The sequence below is a fragment of the Chionomys nivalis genome, chromosome 1, assembly GCF_950005125.1.
Source record: "Chionomys nivalis chromosome 1, mChiNiv1.1, whole genome shotgun sequence".
Taxonomy (NCBI): Eukaryota; Metazoa; Chordata; class Mammalia; order Rodentia; family Cricetidae; genus Chionomys; species Chionomys nivalis.
The window spans coordinates 17,273,109-17,281,798 of record NC_080086.1 but is presented as its reverse complement, the minus strand read 5'-3'; the positions used below and the strand labels follow the sequence as shown (position 1 = coordinate 17,281,798).

At 42.4% G+C, this 8,690-nt stretch overlaps 1 pseudogene; it reads left to right on the top strand.

The window, feature by feature from the left end:
• Positions 1-7,532: 7,532 nt before the first annotated feature.
• On the top strand, positions 7,533-8,166 carry LOC130882981 (group XIIA secretory phospholipase A2-like; annotated as a pseudogene).
• The last annotated feature ends 524 nt before the right edge of the window (positions 8,167-8,690 follow it).

The window sequence follows — 8,690 nt, the reverse complement described above, 5'->3', positions numbered from 1 at the left end:
GTGACCCACCAAGATTAACCAGGAACATTTGTGTGACTGTGGGTTTAGAGCTATCCATTGGAGCCTGGTGGGCTTGGCAGAGGGAACAGAACTAAAGACAGTGATTCCTGCTCTCTCAGAATCTCAGAGCCACTACCCCTTCCTTGGCTGTTGATAGAGCTGGTCTTATGGTCAACCACAGTTGATACGAGCTAATGGTCACAATAGCTGTATTGAGTCTGTGAAGAATTACATTCCACAGCCCTTCACCCTGTCACCTAGCTTTGAAACACTTTCTGCTAAAGTTCCCTGAGCCTTAAGGAGGCTGCAACTGTGACTCGCTTACGGCTAGACCTACATCTACATCTTGGACAGCCATAATCTCTGCATTACCTCTGGGTCTCAGGAAAAGGGAAATTTCTTTTGTGTTCTTTCTGGGCCCATCTCTTGCATCTAGGGCTGACAACAGAAAGACTTATCGGCTTAGAATAGCCTAGAACAGGTTAAGCCTTCAGACATTTGTGTTTCTATACCCAAAAGCATTTTTGTAAACACTCTCACCTTAAAACAAGCACTCTCTTGGTGTCTATGAGAAGATACGTTTAAAGAACAAGATTAAAGCTATTTGCAAACAGGCTTAATGAGGGCCGGAAGAGATGGCTCAGTGGCTAAGACTATGGGCTGCTCTTGCCAAAGACCTGGGTTCAGTTCTAGGCCCTGCAAGGTGTCTCCCATTCTCAGGGGACCCATTGTTCTCTTCTGACCTCCCCAACCTTGCATGCATATGATGCACTCACACATGCAGGCAAAACATACACACACATGAACTAAACAAATTTTAAAACTAAGTGAAACTCATAAAATTCTTTTTGACAAATATTGATAAAATGTTTCAGGCATTATTGAAGAGGTGAGCTTGTTTCATCTGCCAAAAACACAATTTGGATCCAACTACTTTATATAAACCAGTGAATATTTTATTGTATATGAATTATGGTTACATTTTTTAATGCAGGCCATAAATTTTTATTTCAATATGTCTGCATATTTATGCATATCTATGTTTATATAACTTACATTTTGATTCTCTTTTGTCTCTAGATAATATTTCCAAAATTCCTCAAAATAGTTCTGGGAGTTGATTCAGACAGAAAAAAACAATGTTTATGTAAATAAAGTATTCCTAAAACTCACAAAAAATAGTGGTTAACTTCCTACCCACAACTGTTGGGAGAGGCCACTAGTTTGTTTCCCAACTGCCCTGACTTGAAATAATCACACAGAAATTATATTATTTACAATACTGTTTGGGCAATAGCTTAAAATGTATTTCTAGTTAGCTCTTACATCTTAACTTAACCCATTTCTATTATTTTATATTTTACCACTAGTCTCATGGCCTACCAGCAAGTTTCCAACACATCTATCTCTGGCAGTGGCTACATAGCTTCTCATTATCTCTGCCTACTCTTTCTCTCTCTCTCTCTCTCTCTCTCTATATATATATATATATATATAAATATATATATATATATTTCTTTTTTTTCCCAACCTGGCTGTATTCTGCTAAGCCATTGGCCAAAAGCAGCTTCTTTGTTAACCAATGGCAATAAAACATATTCATAGCATACAGAGGGGAATCACACATCACACAATATTTATTATGGTCATATGTTCTTTACAATTTTTAGTAAATAAACATATTTTAATATTTTCTTTAAATAAACATATTTAATTCATATAAAATTCTTTCACTTGAATTTACTAGTGAAATGCGCTTTTATTATGTCACCTAGATTCTTAAAACTGTAAAATGATAATTTAGTCAGAGAACAAAATGTACAATGAGAGTGAATTGTTTAATGTGTGTAACAGTTTATAAAAGAAAACAGCACCTCAGCATGTAGCTTCCCTGTTTCTGAAATGTTTAAAACTAACTTCCTATACTACATGTTGTCTTTATCACTTTTTAAAAAGATTTATTTGTGTGTGTGTGTGTGTGTATGTATGTGTCCCTGTGGGGTTATGTGCAAATGAATAATTGTCCACAGAGGCCAGAAGAGTGTATCAGAACCTTGGAGTCAGAGTCTCAGGCAGCTGTGAGCATCCTGGTGCGGGGGCTGGGAACCCATCGGTCCTCTGGAAGAGAGAAAGAAAGCTATGGTTTGGATGTTAAATGCTCTGCAAAGGGCCACATGCTGCAGGCCTGTGGTGCTACTGAGGACACAGTAGAACCCTATTGTGGAGCCTAGGGGAGGAATACCCTAGATCACACACACACACACACACAGACTTCTTGGCTGCCATGTGGTGAATAACCATTCTCTACCACATAGTCCTTCCCCGCTGTGCTTTCTTACCGCAAGCCCAAAGAAAAAGAACCATGTGACCAAGGACTGAAACCTGAGGCCAGAGGCCAAAAGGAATCTTTATTCCTTGTAATTTACCTTGAGTATTTTGTCAGGGGATCTTCTGATTACACTTTTTGTTTGTTTGTTTGTTTGCTTTGTTTTGTTTTTGAGACAGAGTTTCTCTGTAGCTTTGGAACCTGTCCTGGAAACTAGCTCTTGTAGACCAGGCTGGCCTCGAACTCACAGAGATCCTCCTGCCTCGGCCTCCCGAGTGCTGGGATTAAAGGCATGAGCCACTACCATCCAGCTAATTTTACACTTTATTTATTCATTATTTAATTTTGCATTACAACATATGACCTTAAAATGGTTACTGTCATTTTGGTCAGTAGATAACTAACTAACACTATGTAACGATCCATTATCTTTTCAAATCAAGCTTTCAAACAACATTTCTGACAAGCTTCCTCAAATCAAATTTAAAAACTTTTTTTTAAAACTGTAACTTTTTGTTTAGAGACAATCTTATATATCCAATGCTTGCTTCTAACTCATTGTATTCTCAAGAATGGCATTGAATTCTAATCCTCTTGTCTTTATTTCCTAGTTCCAGGATCACAGGGCATGAATCTCCATGCCCAGTTTGTGTGGTCCTAGGTGCCTACCCCAGAGCTTCATGCATATTAGGCAGGCGTCCACCAATTGCCCTGCACTTCAGGTACTACCTATTGGTGTTTTGAAATAAGATCTCCCTCGGTAGCCCAGGTTAGCCTTGAATTTATGATAATCTTCCGGCCTCAGCACATCCAGTGTCCAACAAGACTTCTCTCTCTCTTCTCTCTCTTCTTTCCTCTCTCTCTTCTCTCTCTCTCTCTCTCTCTCTCTCTCTCTCATTTTTATTTACTTAATTATTTTACATTCCAACCACAGTTTCCCCTCCCTCCTCTCCTTCCAGTCCTTCCTCCCATCTCCTTTCTGCCTCTTCCCACCCCATCCATTCTTCCTCCATTACTGTTCAGAAAAGAGCAGGCCTTCCATGGATACTGACAAAACACGGCATATCAAGTTGTAGTAAGATTAAGTACCATGCCTTGTATTAAAGCTGGGCAAGGCAACCCAGTATGAGAAATCGGGTCCCAAAAGCCTGTAACAGGGTCAGAGACAGCCCTGCTTCCGCCGTTAGGAGTCCCACAGGAAGGCTAAGCTACACAACTGTCACATGTATGCAGCGGGCCTAGGTCAGTCCCATGTAGGCTCCCTGGTTGTTGGTTCGGTTTCCGTGAGTTCCGTGAGAACCCACATTTGTCGATTCTATGGATTTGCCTGTGATGTCCCTGACCCTCTGGTTCCTACAACTCTTCCTTCCTCTTCCCAGTTGGATATCCCAAGCTTGACCTAACATTTGGCTGTGGGTCTGCATCTGTTTCCACCAGGTTCTGGATGACGCCTCCCTGATGACTATACTGGGCCAGGGAACCATCTATGAGTCGAGCAGAATATCTTTGGGCACCATTGCACTGCCATTTTCTCCCTCTGGTTGTGTTTGATTCTATCCTAGGTCATGGACCATCGAGCCTCTGGGTCCTCGTGCCCCAGGAAGTGTCAGGGGTGAGCTCATCTCTCTTTTTAAAATTTGAATTATTTTTGGGAGTCCCTAGGGAACACCTGAAAAATCTTAATGAGTTTGTTCTTTCACCTTGGCAAACAAAAATTAAACCAACCAGGCATTTGATATGCTAAATTCCAAGGGCTGAACTGTCAGCTCAAAAGTGAGGCTTGCCAGGTGTGGGGACACACATCTATAATCCAAGCACCAAAAAGGCTGGGGAAGGAGGATAAAGGATGAGTTTAAGGCCATGCGACAAAGCTCCGTCTCAAGAACAACCACCAGCACAACAAAACGTGATACTTAACCTTTCCATCCCATCTGAACGAATATACGCCACTAATACAGGTGGGCTTGCAATTAATGTCTCACTCTTTCCTACCCATGATCAGCACTGCTGCACCCTGACCACTAGTGGGTAGAACCACTGTTTTCAGGCGGCTTATGTGACAGAAATAACCAATTTTCCTTGTTAATTGTGCTGTAATGAACTCTCTTTGGATCTTAATTGTGGCTATTTTTAAGTCCCCCATCACTCCCTGACAGATATTGTCTCTCTCGGATTCCTCTCAGAAAGCTTGCAGCAAGCAGCTGCCGTGAGTGCGCCTTGTCCTCTGCCCGATTCACGAGAAAGACCCTCCCAAGCATCCCGATGTCCGTGCATGCAATGCATCATGTCACGGGATGAAGCTTTCTAAAATCCGATGTAGAAGTTGATGGATTCATAAATCTGCCCGTGGATAAACTGATGAGCATTGTGGGGGTTCTATCAATTGGCAGGCCCTAGAATCACCCAGGAGACAAATCTAGATTTGACTTCACTGAGATGGGAAGATCCATCCCAAACAGGAAGTACAATTCTGATTCCAAAACAGAATGAAACGTTGAGAGTGAGCTGAGAACAGGCGTTCATCGCTGCTTCTCTACAGCAGGTACAATGCGGCCAGCCATACCACACTCCAGACACAATCAATGCCTTCCCTGCTATGGTGGGCGTACCTCAAACCGTGAGCGTACCTCAAACCGTGAGCAAACACTTCCTCGAGTTGCTTTTGTGAGGCATTTAATCACGACAATGAGAAGAGTAACTGCGAGAAGAGTTCTAACGCTTAGGGCCTTTCTATTTGAACATCGCTACCTCTTTAGCGCCCTCTCTCCACATTTGAGGCACCTGCTTCCTCTTTTCCCTTAGGCTATCTATCATTCACAGGAAGTCGATAAATTATTCCTTCTCATCCTCCTTGTTCTTGTCCTCCATTGCTGCTGCTTCTGCTGCTGCTGTTACTGCTGCTGCTTTATTAAAGTCCCACAGGGGCTGACTGATAAGATAGTTTTTCAGATAAAAGTGCTTGCTGCAGTCCACAGCAGAGCTCATCTCCAGGACCCACATGGGGAAAGGAGAGAACAATACTCCACAGCTGTTTGTTTGTTTGTTTGTTTGTTTTTAATTTTTCTTTGATCTCCATATGTATGTTACGGCACATGCGCTCACATATATACACATACATGCAAGTGTGCACTCTCTCCCCACTCTCTCTCACACATACATACATATAAATAATAAATAAATAAATGTTTTTAAAATTCCAAGAAACTTAAAAAGATCTTAAATTAATGTCTCATCCTGTAATAACAGAACTTAGAAGACTGAAGCAGGTGGATTGCCATGAGTTCAAGGCCAGTCAGAGTGACATAGCAAGACCCTACTTTGGAAAATTAAAAATAGAAAAAACAAAACTCACCAATTTGTCAATCACTATTTTTATATTTATGTATCAATAATCAAGTCAAACAAATACAGGTTTTCTGTACCTCTGACAGAAATGGCCAATTTTAGGTTTTTCTGGTAATTGATAATTGCAGATTTTCTCTTATCTTTCTGATTTGGTATGTCTAAGAACAGAAACCTGATTGCCCAGTTCTGTATTGACATAATCAAAACAAAACAAAAAAAAATTCTGGTGAGAAGAAATTGGACCCTTCTGTGCTCTGCCCAAGAAATAACCATGACAAACATGGTATCTGCCAGTGCCAGAGATGCTTGCACCACAAACCAGGAAATCTGTTGGCTTGCCACTCCCTGTCCTGGGTCCCCCTTCTGAAGATCTTTTGTTCCAATGTCTAGAAATCATCTGACTCATGCCCTCTAGGCTCAAAAACTGGATAAACAATCTGTTCTAGCCACTAACCTTGGTGTATGTGTGTGTGTGTGTGTGTCCATAGAAACACCCTCATATCTTGACTGCTGGCACCATGAAGCACTCAGCATAGGTGGATTCCCTGCACCCACTTGGGAACCCATCTGCTGAATGAGACACTGTTATTCGGGTATCCAGCTGCCAGGAGTTGATTCAATAGGAGGAGCAAGGTACTTACATTTGACATTTTCTACTTACTCATCTTTATTCTGACCTTTGCTTTTTTTCCCCTTTAAGGATCTCATATCATATGACAATTAACCTAAAGCTTTCTCACTTTCTCTTTGCAAATACCAACTCAGCTTCTTTTTGTTTGTTAGTTTTGATTTTTATTGCATGTTTTTATTTATTCGTATACCTGTGCACATGTGAGTGAATGCATGATTCTCATAGACTATCATGGGGAGGTCAAAGGACAACTTTCAGGAATTAGTTCTCTCCTTCCACTAAGTAGGTCCAAGGATCCAACTTAGGCCAACAGTCTTGGCAGCAACCACTTTACCTAAGGAGTTATCTTGCTGCCTGTTTTTGTTTATGTTTTGTTTTGTTTTAAGATAAGGTCCTGTGTAGCCTACCAGCACGCGTCTGAAGATGACCTTGAACTCCTGATCTCCCGCCTGCCTCTGCGTGCCGGGTTTGTGGGACTGTGCTTAGCTGCCATCCCAGCTCCAACTTAGTTTTTGACATATAAAACTTTTTGGAAGGGAGAGAGAAAGTTTCAAGGAAAGGGGTGTCAGGTAGTGGTGAAGAGTTCCAGAATCTATTATCCTAAAACATGTGTCCTTTGTACATGGATTAATTTGTGCTAAAACTAATTAAGAATGCTCAAGTGGTCAAAAAAAATGTCACCCTATAGTTGACCCTTGCACACGACGAACTCTCTTGGTCTCTCTGCCTTGTTTGGATCACCTAGGAGACCCCATCTAGGCATCAATATCATGTTGTTTGAATACTTTAGGCACCAGAATTACAGACAAATGTGCCACATTATTTTATAAAGTAACCTTGGGTATCTGTTATATCGATTGAAAATGGACCAAAAGGTGGGCATGATGGAATTTGCCTATAATCCCAGCACTTAGGAAGTGGAAGCAGGAATATTTTGAGTTCAAGACCATTCTGAATGTGGCCAGGTGGTGGTGGTGCACTCAGGAGGCAGAGGCAGGTGGATCTCTGTGAGTTCAAGACCAGCCCGTTCTACAAGAGAGTCTCCAAAGTTACAGAGAAACCCTATCTCAAAAAAACAAACAAACAGAAAAGAGCATTCTGAACTACATGACAAAGAAGAAAATAAACCAAGACAATATATAATTCTTAATCATTCTTAATAACCTGGCCACTGCCTCTTTGAATGTCTTTTTTTCATAAAGCCTTCTGATGTGGGGAGTCCTTCTGTATATGTGTTGCTGTCTTAAGACTGCTGCCCAGCCCGGTCTTCCAGCGGCGCAGTTAAATGGTGGCCCCGCAGTAGGCGCCTGCCCCTCCCCACCGGCGCTCCTGCTCCTGCTCTTGCTGGCCACTGGGCAAGGCCAGGAACAGGACCAGACCACTGACTGGAGGGCCACCCTCAAGACCATCCGCAAGGGCATCCACAAGATCGACACGTACCTCAACACCGTGCTCGACCTGCTGGGCGGCGAGGACGGCTTTGCCAGTACAAATGCTGGGACGGATCGAAGCCTCTTCCACGCTATGGATTTAAACCATCCCACCAAATGGATGTGGCTCTCCATTGTTTGGTATTCATCTGAACATTGGCATCCTGTCCCTGACAAAGTGCTGCAACCAGCATGACAGGTGCTACGAGACCTATGGGAAAAGCAAGAATGACTGTGACGAGGAGTTCCAGTACTACCTCTCCAAGATCTGCTGGGACGTGCAGAAGGCTCTAGGACTTGCTCAGGATGTCCAGACGTGTGAAACAACGGTGGAACTCCTGTTTGACAGTGTCATACATTTGGGCTGCAAGCCATACCTGGTTAGCCAACGAGCCGCATGTTGGTGCCGTTATGAAGAAAAAACAGATCTGTAAGGAAGCCCCTGAAGCTGGTGAACAGATGAGAATGAAGGACAAAGAACATGCATTCACCTCCTGAAACCACCTTATTCTTGGAATAGGTCATTGTAAGACCTTCCTTGACTATGTTTTGATTTTAAAACCTCACAGTGAAAAGGAGTGGAGGGTGGGAAGAAGTAGAGAGAAGAGCATGCTCAGAACTGGGAATAGGTAGAGAGGACAGCATGCTTGCCTTCATGTACCTAGCTGTCTCAGTGGGTCCGCCAAAACGACAAGAAAAGCTTGAAGACTGTGTGACTTGGTTTTCATAGCTGTACTTAACAATAAAAATGAGAGCAAATGTTAAAAAAATAAAAAGAAAGAAAGAAAGAAAAGAAAAGAAAAGAAAAGAAAAGAAAAGAAAAGAAAAGAAAAGAAACTGTCTTAAGCCTTGCAGGGCAGAATAGAGGTTGGGGGGAGGGGGGGACACGGACATGGGAGGGGGGCTAAACTGAATGCTGGGAGAAAGAAGGTGGAGTTAGAGAAAAGCCATGTAGCCC